Raw genomic sequence first — 24649 nt, forward strand, 5'->3', positions numbered from 1 at the left:
CCAACTGAGCCACCCAAATGCCCTAAGGATCTAATGAAATTAAAACTCTGAGCTCCCCTCCTGACTTGCATGTGATTCTTGTCCAATATTTTATTTTTGTCATTTTTCTTAACTCTATAACTTGACATTGGTATTCCTTTTTCCTCCCAATACTATTTGATCGTGTGTGTATGATTTTACATTTTTGCCCATTTGTTCACATGCATATATGGTTTTTGAAAAGTCTATTCTTTTAGTAATCTCTACACACGATGTGGAGCTGGAACTCATAACCCCAAGGTCGAGAGTCACATGTGTTCCTGACTGAGCCAACCAGGCTGCTCACCATTCCTTTTGGCATCTTAGATTATCCTTCTGACATCATTTTCCTTCTTCCTGAAACACATCTTCCAGAAGATGTTCCTTTAGTGAATATCTTTCAATAGCAAATCCCTCTTTTTGAGTACTCATAAACATATTAATTTTACCCTCCTTCCTAAAATGTGATTTTCTAAGTACACAATTCTAAGATCTATGCTATTTTCTCTCAACAATTGAAAAATATTATTCCACAGTCTTCTGATTCCCATTGCTGTTGAGGCAACTGTTAGTCTAATTGTCATCTTTTCTCTCTGGCCCCTTTTAAGATCTCTTGGCAGTTAGTGTATGCAGTTGAATTATGAGGTGTTTAGATGTGACATCAGAGAGGGAGCAAGGAAGGAAGACCATCAGCGCTTTCTCTTCTCTTCCACCTTCCTGCCGGGGTCTCCCGTTGCTCAGTCTCTATGGAAGTTGGCCAGCAAGTGAGCCCAGGTGATGCCATCCACAGGGCACGGCTGCCTGGCTCTGAGGGACTTGGGGAAGGGGGTGCAAGGTCAAAGGAAGAGAAGCAAGACACCTCACTACTTCTATAGTGAGCCTAAAGCACCCTACTTTCAACATCCACTCAGCTCCACGTCTCTGTCCCCTCCTTGATAACTCAGGACAGCCATGTGTAGTGAGTTTCCCACAGCCTCCCCATACCCTCTGTTGCACAATGGACTCAGCCCTTGCCATGCTCGGACATCTGAGCCTTCGTCGGTCCTGAACTCAATATTTTCAGAGATGACAGTATACGAAGAGATGGGCATGTTGTGATTCCTGGATATGTGTTATTATGTCCTTCATCAGTGTTGGAAGAATCATGCCACCATCTCTTCAAATCTCTCTCTCTTTCTCCTCTTATTCTGAAACTCCAATTAGATTTATGTTTGACCTTCTCACTGTGGACTCCAACCACTTAATCTCTCGTTCATGGTTTCTATCTCCTTCCCTCTTTGTGCTGCATTTTGGGTAATATCTCATCCTCTCTTCAGCTGGATTTAATCTACTGTTTAACCAGTCCATTTAGGTTTTTTGTTTCAATAACTGTATTTAGAAATTTTTATTTAGAAAAGTTCTATTAAAAAATCTTTCTAGTTATTTCTGTTAGCCTATTGTTGTCTACTCATCTATGTGATTGCATCTTTTACGTCTTCAAACATTTCATACACAGTTGTTCTGTATTCTGTAACTGAAAACTCCTGTATCTCCAAACATTGTAGAGATCTGAATCTATTATATGTCATTTATGCCCCCTCTGGTTCACAGTGGCTTGTCTTACTGTATTGCAAGCTGATTGCTTGATTTTAATCTGTGGGAATACTGTAGATATAAATTAGAGGAGGTCTTTTCTGAAGAGGATTTACTTTAGCAAAAAGTCAGAGACACCTCTGATATAAAACCACTTCAGCCACTGTGAAGATCTTGGCTTAAGAAGCCCGCCCTCGGATCAGCATTCTCAGTATTGCTGTGTGTTGGTTGCTATTGCTATCTACTCTCAGGGCATCCCCCACACACCTACTCTTTGCAATTTAAGGCTTTCTGCTCTGGTCTAGGCCTCAATTTTTTTTTTCTTTTAGAAGCTGCTGTTGTAGAAGCCTTTGGAAATCTCCCCAACCACTTGACCAGAAATGCCTTGAAAAGTGTTTTATATTTTATATTCAGGATATAGCTGCTACGCAGTGAGAGAGTCACTCAGAGCACTCCTTCTACCCTCAACACACACACACACACACACACACACCAATTGTTAACTTTGAAACACACTGTTTTAGGTGGAAATCGGGTTGAAAAAAAAATGTCATTACTCATTATTTCACTCACTGCACCAAATATAAAACTAGCTTTCTTATTTAGTCACTATTTGATCATCTCTAATGTTAAAAATAGCTATGGGCCTCAAGATGCTTTCTTCTTGTATACAAAGCTGGTATTTTGGCACATGGTCCCTAAAGACAGGTCCTGTACCATAAGTTAGTTTGCCTTTCGAAGCGGGCTCTGATGACCTTGGCCATTTGCCTTGATCTCAGACACACAGGAAAGCTATTGTTACTTCAACACTATACAAAGACATCATTTAGCCATTGTAGCTTGCTGCTCATTTGTCGCAGGCTTCACAACTCATGTTTGTGGTAAGTTTATTTCTCACGACCTCTCAGAGAGAAAATCAGGTGATCTATTCTAGGTCCATCTGCTTGCCTTCCACTATTGATCTTTGTGAGATGATCAAACCCTCCAAGCCTCCATACCGTGGTCCTCTACATTCACTGAATAAGTGCATCAACTAAAATGAAAAAACTGGCTGCCACATCCTCCTCTTCCCCAACACCAGGGAAAGGGGGCTGATCTGACAAATATGAAAATGAGCACCAGTATCCTGAGTTTTCTCTCTCTGAACCCTTACTCTGATGCCAGGAGAAAGGCATTGCATCCTGTATCAGTGCTAGGGACAAGTGCCTCTTTGCAAGGCTCCCCCCATTATTGGGCAAACTACTCCTTGTATTCAAGGTCCCCACAGATACAGAGAATGTGTTATCACAGAAAGGGCAGGAAGCCTTGAAGCAGGTAGCCTTGGGTAAAGTGTGGGGTAGGGAGGGGAGTTGGCTGGGAAAAGTATGGGAAGCATTCCAGCCATTTTGAGAAGAGTGTAAGGTCCCTAAGACTATGAGGGAAGAAGAGAAATTCACATTTATTGAGTTCTTGTTATGGACATGGTACTCTTCTTTCGTCCTTAACAAATTATTTTTTTAAATGTCAGAAATAAAAGGAAAAAAGGAGAATAATGTCCATTCACCTATCATCTAGATTTAACAGTGCACATTTTGTCATATTTCTGTCATCTATTTTTTATATTTAGAATTACAGACATAATAATATTTTACCTTTAAAAACTTCATCATGTCCTTCATAATCACAATGCCATCATTGCACCTAACAAAATTAACAGTAATTTCCTAATATTATCTAACACTTACTCTATATTAAAATTTCCCCCAATTGTCCCAAATGTCTTTTTCAGCTGGTTGTTCAAAGCAGGGTCCAATCATAGACCATGCACTGCATTTGGTTATTATTACATCTAAGAACTCCATTGATGTAGATGGTCCCAGTAATTTTCATATCTTTTTATCTTCATAACAATCCTACAAGGCAGTTATCATTATTTCTATTGTACAAAAGCAAAAAAAAAATTGAGGCTAGAAAAGTAGTTATCCCAAGATCACACTTGTCAGTAAGTGTGCAGAGGACATTTCCTGCTGTTTTAGTGGCTGGGCATCTGTACCTCCTCCCTATCTTGAGCAAATTCTATTGCATCTCAGTGTGGGGAATACTCCTGTTGGCCAAGAGGTAGGCACATGATAGTTTTTGGCTAGTGCTTGGCAAATTGGTTGCCTTGGTCCAGGACTTTGAGTCTAGACTAGTAGTGTCCAATGAGTCTTTCTGCAATGATTGGGAATGTTCTATATCTGTACCGTACAATATAGTACCACTAACCACATGTACTAGCTACTGTATCAAACAGCACAATTCTAGAAAGGATGATGCCAAGCTGCAGGGACATTTGAGAAAGTATACATAGCATCGGTGGCGTCATTTAGGAGTCTGGTGGTGTTGGCAGCTCTGAGGGTTGGGTTGATGATAGTGTTCTGGATGGATCATTTGCTCCCTTTCAGAGCTTGACCCTCGACTCAGCCTATTGAATATCTGAGTTGTCCAAGAGTCATCCAGTAAATTGCCCTTTCACTTAGATTTTCCACAGTGAGTTTCTGTTGTGTGAAATCAAAAGTCCATTGGCAGATACTGCTAGTTGTCACCTGATTCCTCTTTTTCCTCAGGAACAGAATCTCAATTTTTATCTGGGTGCAGGTTTGAGCTGGTTGTGGCTACATAACCAAGTTCTGGTCTCTATGTCCAGGAAGTCTTAACCCTAGATGACCATCAGAATTGCGAGGGGGATGCTATAAAAACATGAAGTCCCTAGCTCCATCTTAGTACTTCTGATTCTGAAATTGAAGCAAAAGATTGTGTGTGTGTGTGTGTGTGTGTGTGTGTTTTAAATTCTAGAGATGATTTTGAAGGAGAGCAATGGCTGAGATCCTCAACATAGTAACCAGTTTAAGCACTCACTCCTGCCTACAGACTGATGTCATCAGAGATAAAACAAGAGAAAGGAGATAAGAATGGGGTGAATTAAGAAGCTGAACCCCCTGGGCCTCCCCAGCCTCCAACCTCCGAGGCACCCCATCTGCATCTCATTTTTATTGACCTCTTGGCCTTGGATGGCTATCTTCCCATCGCTCAAAGCATGGTCATGGATTTGGAAATCAGGGTGGTAGCTGGTGGTTCTCAAACATGTATCCACACCTCTTTGTAGTTGTGGGATTTCTGTGACTATTGTGCCACTCCTAATGTGCCACCGCAGCAACTGGCATCTAGTGGATATTTATCAAATGTTTATCTAAGAAAAATATTTTGTCTGAGTTCAAGGAGCACTGCCCCTGATTCTGGGAAAACATTAGGATCACTGGAGTTTCATATTCAGATCCCTTCAAAGAAATGGACTAAGTGTTGTTGTTTTTTTTTTAAGTTTTACCTAATGTCGGACAAATGGACTTCTTAAGCAGCCCATTAGCAGACTTGAACAATGCAAATCGCCTGTCAACCTGTCCCACTTTATCTTTCATGGACATTTTAACTGAGACTTCTGATACTTGTATTTTTAACGTTCCCATTATTTAAAATACAGTCAGGTACAATAATATGCAATTATAACCTGCTTCAAGCCCTTAAGGGATCATTCATTTCATGCTGTCTTTAAAGATAAAGGTAAATTCCTTTACAAAACCAAAAACACACAGCAAAGCTGAAACTCAACAAACATTTAGATAACACAAAACAGGAAAACTTCAGAGCTGGGGGCCAGATGTCTTGAAGAATTTTTCTAAGGAAAAGTCTTTGAGATGAACTGTCTCTGCTGGTTTGGTGCCCAGCATTTTTTCACTGGAGCTGCTATTGCACAAGATTGCAACAACAGTTTGATCTTTGTCTTGAGCTTGGTTATTCTTGGCCCCAATAGGTTGGGATTATTTTCAATAACTGCGCACTCTGTCAAGTGCCTTCTTTGTTTCATGCCACAGATCTTGACTGAAAATAGTACAATGGCTTCGTTAGGGGCTATAAAAGGCTCATGCCAGGAATCTTTGGGAAGCCACAATAGAAAGATACTAAGGCTGTTTAAAAGGAGGAAATACAGACAGCTATCTACCAGTGGGTCAATTAAACATGCTCTTCCTCCTTTGCTGGAACAAGCAAGTGACTGAGCCTCACCATTTGGGGCCTGTTTTTTGCAATGGCTTCACTGACTCCACAATGCCCAGAGGAGTCGTCCCTGGGGTTTGCCTCGGGGTCATCGGACTTGAGGCTTCATCTGAGCCACACTGGGAGATGAGTACCACTGCTAGGTTCCCTTGGAGGAAAATGTTAAATTGAAACCAACCCCATCGCCCAGTGTTTCTCCGAATAAAAGGAGCATGCTAAGTAAGACAATTGCAAAATATCATCTCCTCCACTCCGCTTTTTGCCAGAATATTCTATTAACTTAGCAACCATTCAGAGCCTTGTCAGGATTCCATATTACAGTCCACAGACTTAATTGGGACCATACAGAGAGAATGGCAAGCATGGGCTAAGTTTCCCAGGGGTTTGGATTATTTAAAAGAGTCACACAATATGGGTTGGGATTCAGGAGGCCCAGCAGGGGGATGCAGAGGGCTCAAAAGCAAGATCTACTCTATTTTGGTCTGTTTGACTTCTCTTCATATGTTGGAATTTTTGAAAAATTTAGAGTCTTAAGCCAGACAAATACCTTTAACATTGAGGATCCTCTTGGTTTCTTTTCATAAAATGCCTAAGACCTAAAGAGGCACAGCAACTAGATGTGAGACTCAAAGTCACAAAACGATCTGGGTTGTGGCCAGCTCATGCTTACTTGTTCATCCTCAGTCATGAGAATATTTTTGGAAGCTAATGGCAGCCGTTGAAAAGGTCTGAATAAGTGAGGGTTGGCCACTCCATTGCAGCCTCAGGACAAGGTTATGAAGAAAGCGATTCTCAAACCATATTATATCACCTGGCATCAAAGAAAGGTTCACTCAAAAACAGACACAACAACCACACAGCGTGATCGGAATATGCTGTCATTATAGCCAGCCTCCTAAACCAATGGTTGGCCAAGGGCCCACTTAGGGTTCAATTCTTAGGTACCATCCCTAAGGGTACCAGCTACAGATGTCACCAGGCTCTTTCCCCTGGCTCATGCAAGAGCAGAAGTATTGCTAAAATATTTGGGCAGATCCGTGTACCTTGAATTCATGTCATGTCGTCGATGAGAACTCATTCCCACCTTCATCTTGCTAATTAACAAGTTATTTATTCTAATAATAAAACCTTGTTCTGACATTTGCTATGCCCATTACCAAGACCTAGGTGATCCAGATAGCAGAAACGGGTATAGCAGCAGCCTCTGGTGGGGAGGCCCCTGTGCTTCGAACACCCACACAAGCCCTGGGGTGTGCAGGACTGATCCGCATCTGGCTTACTGCTTAACTGCAGTTTGCAGCATGTAATATCACTCTGTAATCGGTGAGGAATTTTTAACGTTTTTCAAAGATTTATTTATTTTGACGGAGGAGGGGCAGAGAGAAAGGGAAGTGGGAGAGAATCTCAAGCAGACTCCCCATTAGGCACAGAGCTCGACACAGGGCTCTGTGATCATGACCCAGGACCCTGAGATCATGACCAGAGCCGAAATCAAGAGTCAGATGCTTAACCTCAAGAGTCAGATGCTTAACCCACACAAGTGCCCCCAAACTGGTAAGGAATTTTACAGTAAATTTCAGACATTATAACAAACTGCTTCATGGTAAAATAAGAACTCAAACCCAGCCAGGTCTTCGGACTTCCATTCCAAAATCTTTTCCAAAGGGCCGCCTGCCTCTCTTCAATTTAAAAAAAAAAAATCAGAAAAAGTTTGCTAAACACATGCTAGACAAGGTGTCAAAATACGAAATCAAGCAAGCCCACGAGACTGGGATTCTCTGAAATCAGTGGTTAGAAACCCAGCTTGGTGTGTCCCACAACTTCTACAAAGGAGTGTATTTTAGGGCTGTCTGAGAACCCACCTTTTCTGAGTCCCACGGGACCATCAGCAGACGCACAAGGTGACCTCTCAGTGTAATGGCGCAGGGAATTCTACAGAGAACTCGTTCTTGTCCACAAGGGGATTTTGGCTTCTTGGCTTGTCTCAGTGGGCCTGTGGGGTATGGTGAGATGGATTCATTAGAGGCACTAAAGAAATACTTGTCAAATTAAATTCTGCTGAAAATCCTGTTGGTTTCCAGGGAGCCTGGGGGAAAGGATTTGGGAAACGTCCACAGGGCACTGAATTAGGCTTAGAACTGTTTGTTTTGAATCCTGCTCTAAGATTTTGTGTAGTCCTGTGATTTTTGCCCTTGGCTACATGTGAGATCATGTGAGCAGGTGACAGAAATCCCCAATGCCCAGTTCTGTGTTGGAGCAATGAGACCAGAATCTCTGGGCTTGGGGTCCAGGCATTAGTGGTTCGGTTTGTTTGTGAGGTTTTCAGATGATGTGAATGCGCAGCCAGGGTTGAGCCCGATGCAGTGCTTCTCAGATGGTGATTTTCAAGCCACCTGGCGACCACATCATAAAGCAGGTTCTGAGATGGTGACTTCTAGTAACCCCGCAGGTGACGATCATGGGGCACTTGCTGATGCGCGGCGGACCACACTTTGAGTGGCAAGGCCTAATCTCTCACCACTAAAAGGATTTGAGAGCCAAACTGCTAAAGCCACGTCTGAGATGGGCCAAAGCAATCCAATGCAATCCTTCCAGAGGATGTGAGGAAGACAGCGTCAGCGTGAATATGAAGCAAGTAAAAACGATTCAACACCTAAACGTTTCCTAAAAACCAAACTCTGATTTCCCAAAAACTTGTCTTAAATACTTAGAATATTTTTCAAATCACAAAAATAGCATATGGCTCTAGTTCTAAAAAGTTAACTGTCTACTGTTAAAAAAAAAAAGTCATCTCCCCATTCTCTAATTATTATGCCCTTCGTATGTACGGATTGTCTCGCATCTCACTGCCTCAGCAGTTAGCCTGCTGGAGAGTGGTACCTGTGTTTGCCGTTCCTGCCAGGATCCACGGAGGGTGTGGAGGCCGCTGCCTTCCACTCCGCCGGCGGGTCTGCAGACAGCATAGGTGGCATGGAGCACTGGGTGTGGTGAAAAAATAATGAATACTGTTATGCTGAAAATAAATAAATTTAATTAAAAAAAAAAAAAAAGAAAGGGCAATCTTTAAATGTAAACCAAGGAGCAGGCTGGGGCTCCTTGAGTGGCCTTTTCACTATATCTGCATAAGCAGATAGTGACTGACATCAGCCCCAGCAGCTTGGATCTGAAAGAGCAAGAGAATTCTGCAAACTCAGAAAGAACAGAAAAACCCCAGCCCCTACCCACAGAGCCCAAGGTATGCGCCTGTGAATTATGTTATCAGCTGCGCAGCAGGACTGTGGAAAGCACTAACTAGGAACAATATATAAATTACCGAGGTCATTCAATGTGCAGATCAAGTGCAATTAAAATGCAAAAGACTTTTCTTTATACCTGACTCTGAAAACATTTTTTTGCAACACAAGGGTGCCTCAAATTGTCCAGGAAATCAGGAGTAGTTGGGGGTGGGGGGAGGGGTGTGTGTGTGTGTGTGTGTGTGTGTGTGTGTGTGTGTTGGGGGGAAACCTGATTACCAGACTCAAAAAGGCTAACGTGCAATTTGTGTTCTTTTTATGTAGATTAAATGCATTGACTGCAGCTTGTACCGCTTAGATACGCAGCAGGGAGTCAAAAGCTTGGGTATCAGTCAACCACAGCCAGCAGCTAAAGCCTGGGCCAAATCTGTTATTGTGCCTCAAATGAGACACTTAATCTAATCTAATGGGAGCAAACCCCCCTGGACAAATAAAAGGGCATTACCAGCAGCAATGCAGCTGTAATGTTAAAAAAAAAAAAAAAAAAAAAAGGCACCAAATATTTTTTTGTGATAACATTATTGATGACTCTTCCAACCTCCTTAAAAGTCTTGCTTTCCAGCTCACAGGGGCTCTTGAGGAGTCTCAGGAGGTCCAATGGCAGGTGGGAGCAGCCGGCCCTCTCACCCTCTCAGGAAGCTGTGTGTCCTAGGTATACCACAATCAGAAGAGTGTGTGGTGGTTTGTTTTTTTTTTTTTTTTTCCTCCCTGGAGACAAATCTATGCCCTCAAGTGGCAGGAAAACATCAGTGGGTTTTGAGAAATTTGCCTTCCTAAAGCAAGCAAGAGCGACGCAACAGGTCGGCAGGAAGAAGGTGAAACTCGGGTTCCTGGGACAGGAACTGTAGCCATCTAAGTCACAACGAACCTGGAGCCGAGGGTCACAGAGCAGACCCGCACAATGTCGGAAACTGCAGTACATCCTGAAGGACGTGCAATCCAAGCTCTCCTGACTCAGGAAAGAAAACCCTTTCTAGAAGCAATCCCTTAAGAATGCGTTCCCTTCCATTGCCAAGTCGCTACACAAGTAATCCTTTGGTGAAGTACTCCCCACTTTCAAGTGCCTATGAATCCCCTGAGAAGCTTGTTGAAATGCAGGTTCTGATTCAGCCTGCCTGATTGTGGAGCCTGAGATGGGAAACTTCCAGCAAGCTTGGGGCAATGCGGCTGCTCCAGGTACTACACTTGGAATCAAGAAGCCTTGGTTATCGGATCACACCCAAAGTCAAGCTTAAACCTGGTAGCTTGGTTGAGTCTGGTGCTAAGGCCGAGATTTCTAGGTAAAGACTCCCGTGGTCTATTCTCCTTATGATCCTAACCTTTTTTCTCCCTGTTCAACCAGCTCGCACATGGTCTGTGGCCACTACTCCAACAGACAAATGCAGATAGGGCAATTTTCTGCACAGTAGATGGCCCCATTACTGCAGAACCTTCTCTGAATGACAGACATGCAACCATTGTGCCAAATGTATTCATTGTCTATTGCTATGTAACAGATCACCCTGACCCTTGGTGGCTTAAAGCAATCAACACTCTTCATCTTCCAAAACCTCAGTGGGTCAGGGATTCAAGAGCAGCTTTGCTCAGGTGGTTGTGGCCGGGGTCTCTCATGAGAAGAGTACAGTCTCGTTGGCTGAAGTGACAGTAAGCCCTAGGTCTTGACAAGGGCTGGCCAGTCTGCTTCCAAGCCTGCAGCCTGGTGCTGACTGTTGGCGGGAGAATGCCGAGTCTTTCCACATGGGTCTCTCCCCACCAGGCTGCTTGAACGTCTTCCCAGCATGAGGACCACTTTTCCCCAAAGCAAGTGATGTAAGACACTAAGGCAGAAGTCCCAACGCCCTTTAGACCTACCCTCAGAAGCTACACACTAGATACTTCTGCCATATTCTCTTGGTCACACAGACCAGCCATGAATTCACTGTGAGAGGAGAATCCAGAAAGCCGTGAGTACCAAAAGGCAGTGATCACTGGAGGCTGGCACCACACCAAATACACCAAGCCTCTCTCTTCCCTCTGTAACACACACCAGCTGAGGTCCATGGCCCCCCAAATGCCCAGAGCCATGCTCTGATTCCGTGCACACTTCTGCTCCCCCTGTTTACAGTTATTAAGAGTTGACTGTGTTCACCGCCAAACCTGTCTATGGCAATTGTTCCAGTTGCACTTGGTATCAAAATTAAGTAATTTATATAACATGTGAATTATGAAATATGAATGCAAAAAGGAGTTATTTTTATGGGAACAAAACTGAAATTCTGGAAGATGTATAGTAGAAGGTAGCTAAAAATGCAGTTGAATTATGTGTCTGCCAAACTACAGTAAGAGACTGAAAAATCATTAAAAAATTGGGAGGATTAGGCACTAAGCTCACCTCGCAAGTGTCTTAAATTCTTGCTCCACTTCCAAAACTGGTAATCATGGTGTATTTTAGATACAGCAGCTCATGCAAAAAGGAAAGCTTGCAACTCCCATTAGCTGATTTTTATTCAAAGAAAACGACTTGGCTGTACATTGAAAGTTTAGTGAATGATGTTTATTTACGTATTTGAAGTTAAATAAAATGTTTACCGTTTGCGTGTACCATTTTTTAAAAATGATTCCTGGTTTTAATTATTTCTTTCAGTTAACCAACCAAATTCTGGTTCAGGTGGACGGGTTCGAAAGCACCCATTTGAAACAGGAAATTGCTTCAGGAAATAGCACTTTTGCTTGGTGGGGGGGACCTGGGTGGCTCAGTCAGTTAAGCATCTGACTCGATTTTGGCTCAGGTCATGATCTCAGGATTGTGAGGTTGAGCCCAGTATCAGGTTCTGCAGTGAGTGTGGAGCCGGCTTGGGATTCTCCCTCTGCCCCTCCCCTCCTCTAAAAAAAGGAAAAAAGAAGTAGGGGGAAGGAAGGCTAGAATTAGAGAGAATGAGGAACTTGACCATCTGGCTCTAGAAAATTCTGAGACTGGAAGATGATTCTTCTGTAACCTCAATTACTTGCTCCCAATAAGATAAAGCCACAGATGGCCTACTCTACACATGCGTGGGGCTTCATAATATCTCTTGGTGGCTTCTTTTCCCTCTCAAGGCAGTGTTTGCCTTTTATTTCAACCTGATTTTACATGCCTGCAACGGTTAGGAAAAGATGCACCTTTCTGGCCACCAGAAGTTCATGCTCCCCATTGGAGTCATCACTAAGAAATGGTTACCCAGACAGGGAATGTGTTCTGTAGCCCAAATCTAGCTGTGGCCCTGAAACCCATTCTCTTCAACGAAATATGACCAGCAAGGATACGTAGCACTTCCAGACTGGGGTTTTGAAGTAGCCTCTGAACGTCTGTGGTCTTTCTCCTTCGGCCAGCTATGTGCACAGGCCTCGGAGACCCTGGCAGAAAGTAGAAGAAGCCTGAGTTCCTGCAACACTCACTTGCTGTGGGGGGGTCACTTGCTTGCTGACCAGGAACACCTACAAAGAACTGTGATGTGCCAACACACTTGGACTTGGAGAGTCGTCTGTTAAAGCAGCTAGTGTTATGTCACTATAACTAACAGAGGCTGAGACTTGCCCTTCTCCTCCTCCTCCTCCTCCCAGCCTAGCCTCTTCTTTTCCATTGGGATTCTTTTCTTTGGTACGTACTGCAGATTTTTCACCCGGGGTGTCTATAGGATTACACAGAATACTATGCATCAGTGCATTTTCCTGGGAAGAGGGTCCGCTGATTCTGTGGGTTTCTCAGAGGGGTCTGGGAGCCCCTCAAATTGTTCAGAAGAACTGTTCTAAGAGATTTCCTTTCAAGGTCTTATTCCTAATTTATTCCAGGACCTTACTCCACCCTATGATTTGGAGAGCTGCCTGCGGTTAACCCACAGATGCCAACGGAAGGGAGAGCGAAGAGCCCAAGTCAGACTGTGAATGCAGCCGTGCAAGTGCGGCACCGAACTGAGCAGGTGGACAGAGGAAGCTGAGCTGAAAGCCCCCTTTGGGATTTATGACGGAGCTGCCTTTCTCCTGTTGCGTAAGTCCAGCCCCATAGCACACCTCGGTGACCTCAAAGAGCTACCATGCTCCTATCCAACAGCCTAACTTACAGCCTAGAATTGAGGAGATTTGCTTTTGTATATCTGAGAAGTAATTCTTCCCCATAGCTCAACTCTTACTTCCTGAAATTTTACACCTAGCAAAACCGTATTAATAGCAGGGCAGCTAAATTTTTTTGACCTGCAGAATTCTACAAAGGGGCTGGAAATAGGCGACAGTGGATGGTGTCTCCTGAGCACTGAAAATTAATGGGTGAAACTAAGGGTCTCCAGAGAGCTTACTATTCATACGAATAAAAGCATCTAGCCTCCCCTTCAGAGGCCAGGAATGACGTAATCGCTGAACCAGGGTTTGAGAGAGCCCATGAGGGTCTACCATCTTCATCTTGAAGGAGTGTGGAAGGTAGTGAGCTACCCCATGATTCCCCTCCCTGCAAGAAGCAAGCATGCAGCTAGCAAGGTAAAATGCTCATCTAAGGGGCGTCTGGGTGGCTCAGTGGGTTAAAGCCTCTGCCTTCGGCTCAGGTCATGATCTCAGGGTCCTGGGATCAAGCCCCGCATCAGGCTCTCTGCTCAGTGGGGAGCCTTCTTCCCCCTCCCTCTCTCTGTCTGTCTCTCTGCCTCCTTATGATCTCTGTCTGTCAAATAAATAAATAAAATCTTAAAAAAAAAGTTTATCTAAGGTAAGCGGGTGTTAATCTTTGAAGATTCCTCCACCATGTTTTTAACTAGGGTCTGCTGATACCTTCTCCTCTTGCCCAGTTTTTAGACAAAGCTTCGTATCTCTCTTCCCAGGGGTTCTCAAAATATGACCCCCAGACCACCAGCATCAACAAATCCTTGGGTCCCACCCCAGACCTGGTGAACCAGACACTCGAACTGGGGCCCCAAGGTCTGTTTTAACAAGCCATCCTGGTCACTCTGATGTATATTCAAGTGTGAGAACCACTGGACTAAACTCTACCAGAATCTGCCCTTTGCTTGCCTAAACTTGACCCACGCGGTCTCCGGGTCCGTCCACGTTACTTTGCCTCCCAGACCGAAGTGGCGTAAGCAACTCTGAAGACACTTCAGTTTTGTTTGTTTGGGTTTTTGTTTGTGTGTCTGCTGTCACCAAGATAAGCCTGTGCTTTTAGCCCCCTAAGAACCAGACGGCAGAAAGAAATTGACCATTGGAAAAATGGGTGCTTTTGTAACCATGAAATGCATTCAGCCTGGTCAGGCATTTCCAGGTCTTCCCTCTCCCCAGCTGTTTCTCAGAGGTCGCTTCCCTCTTAGGGAACACGCGGACTGCGGAGAGCAGATCTCTCCCTAGCCCAAAGACCTCCTGATAAGCTCTCTCACTCAAATCGACTCCCTTAGATCACGTATCTTCAAATATTCATGTTGGCCTTCAGGGTTTATCAAAAGGAAGCCTTCTCCATAGTGTTCGGGACTTGAAGGCAATCACTTGAGACAGAAGGCCCAGCCGTCTCCTGTTCCTGGCCACCCACCCCGCTGGGAGCTTTCACACGTCTCTTCCTTCTCTCAACCCCGTGCACTCAGCCCTTCACTCGGCCTCTTTTCCGGCCTCCCCCTCTTTTCCTCTCTCTGGGCCCAGGAGCATCCAAGCCTGCCCTTCTCAACACGTACTTTGAGTCACCAGGGAGTCTGGTCTAACATGTAGATTACCAGCTCGCACTCCAGACCTCCTGAATCTCAGTGACTCAGGGGTCCCGCCCAGTAACCTCACCTTTACACGCGAGCCACAGGGGTTCTAAGTCGCACTGGTCTAGCCAGCACCGGTCCAAGGGCTCTGAGGAGCGGCGGCTCTGGAATGTCTTAGGCCTTGGGATAGCATTCTGTTCTATGGATGGGGTCTGACGTGGGCTGGGTGACTCGTCTGGCTGTGTTTGCCAACAGTCACCTGGCTCCTTTGTGGTCTCAGTGTTTATTCGAAGTGGCTCTGGAGAAAGATGGATGGGAATTAGAGGAACACTAAAGCCTGCCCCTAGCCTGGCCATGCCACACAACGGTATGACCTTCCAGTCTACCCGCTCACAGAAAAGATGCCAAAGCCAAGGTGACCATCTGATTTGTGCTTTGAATGAGACACAAAGATCATCTTTTTAAATCCAGGCTCTTAACACATGCACCTCAACACCCCACACCAAAACAGTGATGCGTTTCCCTTAACCTTCAGTGTTTATCATGCCCACGAACCTCCCTGAGCTCTGGACTGAAAAATCTCCCTGGGGTGGACTTGGAAGCCCTCCTGTGCTTGTATGTGCCCATAACAGATCCTGCTGTCCCCCTGTATGCATCCTTCTCCCTCTACACACTCAGGGCTGCTCAAGCAAACATCTCCAGGAGAACGTCTCTAGAAGAACACGTTTAGCAGGAGCTCCGGGCGAGATGGAACTGCTGGAGAGTGAACGCCCCTGGAAACAGCCTTCCGACACTGACAGATGGGAGCTGGTAAAGAAATACCCTCAGCTTTCTCCTCCTGCTGGTGGGGTAAGTCTGGAATGTCTTGAATACCACCCTCGAGTGTTCCCTCCCGAGAGAGTGGGCTGACCTCCAGGAGCTCGCATGGTAGCTTGCTTATTGGCACATGCTGTTGTGGCTTCCTTCTCAGCCCTTCCCATGCCTTCACTTTCCGACCAGGGTTTCTTGGGACCGCCTTTCACATGAACAACTTGCCTTTGAGTCTTTGTCTCTGGACCTGCTCCTAAGGGGTGGCCAAAGTGAGACCTTCTCTCCACCCAGGACTTAACAGACACAAAAGTGAGCTAACAGCTCCCAAGGGACCCTGGAACTATGAGAGACAGGAGTGGAAGACAGCAAACACCCAGGTCCATAGCACTTTGGCTTCATGGTGAAAGTCATCAGACTGATTTCTGCTCCTTCTCCTCTGACCTCCGTACAAAATCTGTAGATGCCAGGGAAACTTCATGGCCCGATTCCACTGCCCTCCTAAACAATGAGCCTCTTGCTACCTAGAATGACCAGGGCACAGCAACAGCCCTGGTTCGCCCTGCTGCAGACTATAGCCTCTCCATTCGACACCAGGAGGTCGAGATCCCAGGGCAACCTGGGGTCTCGCAAAGTCTCCGATTCACATCACGGGAGTCCTTGGAAGGTAAAATGCTCCACATTTGTTCATTCCTTTAACAAATGTTTATGGAGCACTTGCAGTTCGTCAGGGTCTGGGGGATGCAGAGAGAGTGTGTGTAAGTTAAATCCGATCAGGCTATTGCTAGATAGAACTCCACCAGCCTCTGTTCCGCGGGTCTCTGCCTGGATGAAGCCAGAGCCTGCTGAATGGCCTCCCTGCACTTATTTCAGACCCATCTGCTTCACCATCTACCTCGGGAGCAGCAGCATCCTGCTGAAATACAAAGCCACATGTTACTCCCCTGCTCCATAACCTTCGGAAGCTCCACCTGCCTCTGGGATAAATTACCGCCTAGATTGTCTATGCAGCTGAGGGCTCTCAAGCGTGGCCCCCAGTCATTTCCCTCACCTCCTTCCCTTCCCACCGGGTGCTCTGTGCTCCCCCAAACACAGTTCTTTCAGGCTGCTGTCCTTTTCTGCACATGCTGGTCCCCAGGCCTGGATCACACTTTCCGCTTTAGCCAAGCCCTGCTCATCGCTGAGTGCCCAGTTAGAACACATCTTCCTCTATGAAGACGTCCTAACCCCTCCCTCAACCTCTGACAGTACCAACAGCCACATGCTCTGTGTCCCTGGCTATCATCACACATCTGGCTAATTCAATACTGATCACACTGTGTGGTGGTTGTTTCTGAGTCTGGCCTCTCCCTAAGACTGTGAGCTGGAAGAGAGCAGGCCCATCACCATTTTGTTCATCTTGGTACCCAACCTGCGGGCTAAAGATGATGCCTGGAACACTGTACACTGTAAGACATTTTTACGAATGACTGTGTGGACCTCCGAGAGCCAAAAGGAGATTTAGCCCTTTCTCTCTGGGGTTTGGCACCGTTCCTGGCATAAGAGCCACTCCACGCTCCTGGAGAGGAATGTTTGCTTGGGCTGTCCTCTCCGCTTCCTTCTGTTTGGGGCCCCCAGAGCTTCCCTTCCCTGTTTTAGAGCTGAGCTCTGGAGGCTGCTCCAGGATTTGAGGTCACCAGGGTGCTCAGAAGTGCCGGGAGCCAGAGCGGAGCCGTTGGATTTTTATTTCCCCCAGGGTGCTCTGTGCTGCTCCCCTGGTGTTCCACTGGCAGGAGGAGGCAGAAAGCTGACCACATTGCAGCCCCTGACGGACATCCACAGGGAGCCCTCAAGTCTGGGGGGACGAAGAGGATGAAGGCGGGGCGGGGCGGGGGGAGGAATAGATCGAAGTGCATCTGGCCTAGAGGAGTTGAAATGTCATTCACAGGTGGAGAGGAAGGTCTCAGAAGGGCCAAGCCAATGAGTTGTCTGCCAGCATCCAGAGGATGGAGGCCATAACTCAGCCACCTCCCCCATGCTCAGCTGAGGCCAGCAGGTGCCTCTTTCTCCAAGAAGGCCGGCGGCAGTGCTGGCCTGTGCCCCCTTCGGTCACCCTCAACTCGACAAAAAAAAAAAAAAAATCAATCAAACTTTCTCACTCAGCCCAAAGATCCCTTCTTCAAGGTACAGTCCAAAAGTTTTCAAACTAGAATGATCTGGGCTTTCTAAGTGCTTCCTACAGAGCAGACCAGGCATGAAGCGATGTCCTTCCTGTGCCTCATCTCCATGAACTCCCACGAGGAATGCTGGTGGGGAAAGTGCTGTCATCACCCCTCCTTTTATAGATGAGAAATTGGGGGCTCAGGGAAATTAAGTAACTGGGCCACATTCGCATGGCTGGTCAGTAGTGTAACGGAGACTCTTCCCAGCTCTCTTGGACCCCATGATACGGGCCTGGAACTTTGAGTATCTGCTGCCACTTTGAGTACAATGTTTTCCCTGATGCACAGGGAAAGGAGGCTGGAGAAAAACAAGGTAGGGGCCCTGGGTCCTGGAACATGGCCACCAGCAGGCACCCCATTTTCTGGACCTCAATAATTTCCTCAATGGGCAAGTGTGTGTGGACTGGAGCAAATTATCTGTATGCCTCCTTTAGATTTAGCATTGTATGAGTCTATGGTAGATCACATTTTCTGCAATGCTTGGCTTTCATGGGTCTGTATCTATGTTCTATGAAAACACAGACTGGTGGGACATGAAATTGAGTTTAAGCAGTTGGCATATCCCTGAATCATACTATAAGGAAGGGCTTTAGTTGTTATTTTTAGGCTGCTGCATTGATAAAGCTTCTTCAAGGACCAGATTATTGGCTTCCTTGGCAAATTTTGGTTAAGTGTTAAGCCCCTTGGGTTGGATCTGCCCATGCCAGACCATCAACTTTCTGAAGACAGTAACTCTTCAAATTGCTGTGAGTCCCAGCAAGCATCATGAATGGGCAAACGAAGAACACCGCTGGGGACGACGATCATGGCGGTAATTCAATAACCATGTCTTCAGGGTTATCTGGGATGATCATGAGAAATGGTTCCAATTACCACGACTACTGCATAACAGAGCACCCTAAACCTTACTGACATTAATCAACACTTACTCTGTCCATGCATGGACCCTGTGAGTCAGCAATTCAAAGAGAGCCAGAACGGAAATGGCTTGCCTCAGCGTCATGTGGTTTGGGCTCTAAATTAGGAAGACCCAGTGGCTGAACTTGACTGAGTGGCGGGGGGCCGGAATGACCTGACCATCTGAAAGTTGATCCTGGCTGTTGGCTGGAATATCGGCCAGGTCTATGAATCAGAACGTATGCACACAGCCTCTTCGTGTAGCTCCTTGGGTTTCTGCACGCCACGGTGGCCCTGGGCTGTCAGATTTCTTTTGTGGCACTTCATGTTCGAAGTGTGAATGTTCCAGAAAGCAAAGCAGAAGCTGTACTACCTTTTATAACCTAACCTCATAAGTTACTTCTACTTCATTTTTTAGGTTACAGGTAAGTCGTAAAGGCCAGATAAGATTCAAGGAGAAGGGATATGGTCGTCCACATCTGAATGGGAGGAATGCCCAAATTGGCACTGTATTTTCATTCTTCCACAGGACAGGAAGTGTGTCTTAGTTGTCTCTGAATCCCTACCATCTACCGTGGGACATGGCACAGAAGAGGTGCCCAACAAGTGACTGGCAGATAAAGCAATGAATAAGTGAAGGAAGGAAGGAAAATTCATCCCACTGAAGAGTGTCTCTCTGAGAAGTGTAGACGTGTCATCTTTTCCACCTATTTTTTGGTTTGCATTACGTTTGGTTATGCACTTCAACAGTGAATAAATCACAATTTGGGAGTGACTCCACAGAGTGGAAAAGAAGTCAATGGCATTATAATAGTTTGGCATTTAAAGATTTACTTATTATTTATTTGAGGGGGGAGAGAATGCAACCAGTATGGGTGGGGGGTTCTGGCAGATGAATGGGGAGGGGCAAAGGGAAAGAGAGAAGCTCAAGCAGACTCCCTACTGAGCACAGAGCCTGACCCTGGTCCCATCCCAGGACCCTGAAATCATAACCTGAGCCAAAATCAAGAGTCGAGCACTTAACTGACTGGGTGCCACCCAGGCATCCTGATAGTTTGATTTTTTTTTTCAAAGATTTTATTTATTTGTCAGAGAGAGAGAGCGAGAGCGAGCACAGGCAGACAGAGTGGAAGGCAGAGTCAGACGGAGAAGCAGGCTCCCTGCGGAGCAAGGAGCCTGATAATGGGACTCGATCCCAGGACGCCGGGATCATGACCTGAGCCGAAGGCAGCTGCTTAACCAACTGAGCCACCCAGGCGTCCCCTGATAGTTTGATTTTAAGAAACAGTCTATCTATGGGGGTCCCTGGGTGGCTCAGTCAGTTAAGCATCTGCCTTTGGCTCAGGTCATGATCCCAGGGTCCTGAGAGAGAGCCCCACATCGGGCTCCCTGCTCAGCAGGGAGCTTGCTTCTCCCTATGCCTTTTGCTCCCCCTGCTTGCGTGCTTATGTGTGCTCTCTCTGACAAATAAATAGAATCTTTTTTTAAAAAAAGGGGAACATTCTATGGTTATTAGTTTATCCTTGACCCAATATGGTCTCCTATTTTTTAATCTGTTCTATGGTTTCCGACAGGATGGTTCCGAAATCAACTTCTACCACAACAGACTGAACATTTCATGGCAAGGTCTGAGCTCACTTCCCTAATCGCTCTGCCCGGTTCTTCATGGCCCCCAGTCCTCCCTTGCCCATGTTCTAGTTGAGTCCTAGTCTTTCCCTCTTTTCCCTCCCCACCTCCTCTTTTGCTTCTCCTGTCTTCTCTTTGCTCCTCTCCTCTGGCCTCTGCCCACCCAGACTCCCCTGCTGCCCCTCCCTTCCTTTGTTGCTCACCCCTCCTCCTCTGGTCTTTCCCTCACCCTCCCCTGCTTCTTCCCCTTCTGCCTGTCCCCACGCCCAAGTGCCAGACCCTCTAACCTGGGGATGGGAGTGTCTCTCCAGCATTGCCAGAGGGGTCAAGGACCTGGGAAACCAATCCTCCCTCCCTGACCAGAGAGAGATCTAGATTTGGATGAGAACCACTGGTCTCTAGAACTCTCTTCCTCACTGGTTTGGGATATGGCATTTCATCACTTTTATGGGCACCAACTTATGATGTCATATGAAAGTCTTAAAGCTCCTTTGGCTGCAAACTAGCATGAAAAGCCCAATCTTATGGAGACACAACAGAAAATAATTCTTTAAAAAGAAAAACCATGACAGTGGGGATTTGCCATTCCCAAATTAGCATTTGGAAAATACGAGTCACACAAACATATGCCAGCAGAGACCTCAGAGAGCATCTTGCCCAGCTCCTCATTCTACACAAGGAGCTGAGAGCCAAAAAAAAAAAAAAAGGCAGCTATAACAACCAGCATTTACTGGGTGCTGACTCTGCCCCAGGCACTTTATTGCTTTATTCCAGTTGTGCAACAACCGGATGAATTAGAATCATTAACCCCATTTCCAAGGTAAAGAAACAAAAGTTCAGAGAGGGTCGGTCACATCTGCAAGGTCGCGCGGCCAGAAAATGGCAGAGCAGAAATCAGAACCCAGTATCTAAGAGGAGTGTAAAATCTATGCTCTTAACCACTAGACTAAACTGTGTCTGTGAGAGACTTTTTATTCTCCCCCCACACAGGGTCACACATACTAGTAGCTGGTAGTTATACCAATTTCAGAAAGATAAAATGAGCAGTGCCTAGAATTCAACAAGTGATGTTACAGTTCAAGTCAAAGTCAAGGTCAGACTTCGTTAAACTGAATTCTGAAGGAAGAAACTTGGAGAACCTAAGAGACTTCGAGGACAGTCCTTAGTAGGATCAGCTATGAGTGCAGAGTGAGTAAGGACATAGCAGTATGGTTTACTGAGTTTTTTAAGACTCGGACTTGAAGCCAGTATCCCAAGGTTCAACACTAACTCTGCTTCTTCCTAGCTTAACTGCTCTGTGCCTCAGTTTTGTCATCTGTAAAATGGGAAAGAATAATAGTTAAAGCCTGATAGGGTAGATTTGAAGAACAAATAAAATTAATAAGAATAAGGTTCTTAGAACAGGGTCTGATACATAGTAAGCTCTTCAGAAGAAATTTGCTCGGTCATTACTCAGTGCTATATCTCCAGAGCCTAACGTAGTTTCAGTACACAGAAGGGGGTCAATAAATAAGTGTTGAAAACATGAGAGAGAGAAATATATTGCTAGTTCTAATGGTATTCATCTGTTCTTCAGCCTCTTAAAACAAAAAAAAAAAAAACAAGAAAAATTAGTTTCTCCTTGATTTTACCTTATACTTTCTCCATATGCCAAAGGCCTGATTCTTCAGTGATTAAAATCACTATTCCTTGGCAAAGCAGCTGTTTTCTACTTTAATCCTTTTCTAAGGCCCATTTTACCAAGGTAGTGACATCTTAAAGATGTGGAACACCACAGCCTCAGGTCTCTTTCAGTCACAACTGTCAAAACCCCAATGCAATCTAGAAGAAGCCAGTTGCTGAATTTATACATTCAATTAAAAACTATAGGGATGACTTCAGGCATGGCTAGATCCAGGGCTTCTTAAGATGTCATCAGGACTTTGTCCTGCTCAATCTCCGGCTCTACCTTCCTCAGTGATGGTTCTCTTCCCAGGCAAGTTTTCCCCTGTGATGGCAAGAAGGCCACCTGTAGTTTATATCCCCAAAATTTTTATCCCCAAAGCTCCAGATCCAGAAAAAAACGAAACACAGTTTTCCATGATCATTCCAGCCAAAGCCCTAATTTTAGCTCTGAGTGGACCAACTTGGCTCATGTGTTCATCCTTGAACCAATCTCTGAGACTCTCCAGAATGGAAAACCTCGACTGACCAGGCTTCACACTTGCATCCTTCACCCTGATTTCAAAAGGTAGAGCCAGCCCCACATAAGCTATCAGACTAAGACCAAGGAGCAACCGGCTGGCTCAGGGGGTAAAACATGACTCTCGACCTCGTGGTCATGAGTTCAAGCCCCACAGTGGGCATAGAGCTTACTTCAAAAAAAAAAAAAAAAAAAAGACTAAGACTGGGATGCTATTCCCAGTGGAAGAGAAAGTGGCCTGGGCAGGCACAATGAATACATACAGCCCTTAGTAGGTGCCCAGCGAGTCCATACTTAAGAAGGCACTGGATATGTAATCCCTATCTTACCTAAAGCTTCTTCTTTTCACCTCTTCCTCCAGCAAAAAATAAAATTTATATTGAGAAGTAGTATACATATGAACTGAAACAAATGCTTCACCAAACAAATTTACTTTTTATTACCCGTGATGCAGCCAGACAGTTTCTATTCTATTGTATTGTAATTTCTTCCATTAAATTCCTTCCTTCCCACTACATTCCATTTCATTCTGCTCTTTTTATTAGGGCAATGCTTACTAGATGCTGAAACAAACGGGCCTGAAACCTCAGCGGCTTAAAAAAATACGAGTTGATTTCTTGCCCACATCCTGGCCCAGTGCAGATCGGCCGGCTCTCCTTAGTGGGCTTTTCCCCACCCCGGAGACCCAGACTCAGGATCATGGCAGAAAGGAAAGAGAGAGGGAGAGAGAAGGAGAGGGCAAGAGTGGGGTGACGGCGGGGTGGGGGGAGCAGGGAGAGTCCCCGAGAGGATTTTATGATTAGGCTCCCAAATGGCTGATATCACTTACGTCTACACTCCACCGCCAGAACGAAGCTAAGTCACATGGTTCCCACCTAACCGTAAGGGCCACAGGGTAGTCTGTACGCCCAAGAAGGGAAAATGGGCCTGATGAGCATCCAGGCAATCTACACCACACTCTACTCTATTCTAGTTTGTTAAGAAGAAGGAGATGTGGGGCGCCTGGGTGGCTCAGTGGGTTAAGCCGCTGCCTTTGGCTCAGGTCATGATCTCAGGGTCCTGGGATCGAGTCCCGCATCGGGCTCTCTGCTCAGCAGGAAGCCTGCTTCCCTCTCTCTCTCTCTGCCTGCCTCTCCGTCTACTTGTAATTTCTCTCTGTCAAATAAATAAATAAAATCTTAAAAAAAAAGAAGGAGATGTTGGTTCTGACTCACTCTGTGGAACTCAGGACTCTGTGATGGCTACAGGGCCCGAGCAGGAAGAACCCTGGCCTTAGCAGCCTGCCTTCGGACTAAGCCTCTCTTCGCTTCTGCCTTTCTATTCTTCTCTCTCATGGGACCTGACTTCTTTGCCCACCGAAATCTGTCCCCGACTCTGACTGTTTGCCTGAGAACCTTCTGCCTTGGACGCTGAGCTCCTTGAAGCAGCCCGTGGTTGCTGTGGCGGCCATGGCTCCTGTCCCCTGCCTCAGCATGCTGTCCCCTCCGTCTCTCGCATCCCACTGATCTGCTTTCTTACTCTGCCCAGCCCTGGGGCCTGTGGTGAGCAGCATCTGCTGCCATTTTGGCCTTGAGCCAGTCAATGACCAGCTTCTTTGGGGTAGCTAATGGCCCCTCCTACTATGGGGCTTTGCCCTGGGCTGGCTCTGCCGCCTCTGCCTGGGTCAGGACTGAAGTCAGTGAGGCAGCCAGGCAGGTAATAAGATCACTCTCTTCCTCTCCTGCTACTAGAGTGAGTGGCCATGGAATCTGATTCCAGCAGCATCTTTATCTCCCCCAAAGGTCTCAGGGTTCATTATCTAAAAAGCGCTGGCTGTTAGCATAGTAGCAGGTCTGTTACCACAGAGAAGAGCTGTCTCTTTAAAACCAAGTTGGGGGTGGGGCTGGAGGCTTAGATCTTGGGCTTCCCAGTTAAAAGGCCTTCTGGGTCTGGAGGAATTGCAGGCTTACTGCTGTACATGTTGATGAACAATTTCAGTCAAGACTTAAAAGGCGCTTACCATGCACTAGACACTGTTCTAGGTACTTTGTAATACTACCCAAGCCTCACAGAAACTCTCCAGATGGGGAAACTGAGGCTCAGAGAAGGCAAAGATCTGCACAAGGTCATGCACCTAGGAAGAGTAAAGCCAGGATTCAAACTTGGGCAGGCCATTTCCAGATACTGCCTTCCTGACCACTAAGTTATCCTGTCCCCGTGAGAATAATTTCTCTTTGTATATAATATTTACATGGCGCTTCCAGTTCTTGAAATGCTTCCGCATACTTTTCTGACCCTCACAAGAAGCCTATGATCTAGATATTATGAGGAGGA

At 45.9% G+C, this 24649-nt stretch overlaps 1 long non-coding RNA gene across 1 annotated transcript in view; it reads right to left on the reverse strand.

The window, feature by feature from the left end:
• Positions 1-7520: 7520 nt before the first annotated feature.
• The window catches only part of LOC106006497, a 139118-nt gene continuing 121989 nt past the window's right edge, over positions 7521-24649 (reverse strand). Inside the window, exons 3-4 of the long non-coding RNA XR_001180581.2 lie at positions 8539-8636; positions 7521-7651 (exon numbers count right to left, since the gene is read on the reverse strand). This is a non-coding gene — a long non-coding RNA (uncharacterized LOC106006497). The remainder of the gene's footprint in view (positions 7652-8538; positions 8637-24649) is intronic.

This window comes from Mustela putorius, unplaced genomic scaffold (assembly GCF_011764305.1).
Source record: "Mustela putorius furo isolate JIRA1106 unplaced genomic scaffold, ASM1176430v1.1 tig00003836_pilon_pilon_pilon, whole genome shotgun sequence".
NCBI lineage: Eukaryota > Metazoa > Chordata > Mammalia > Carnivora > Mustelidae > Mustela > Mustela putorius.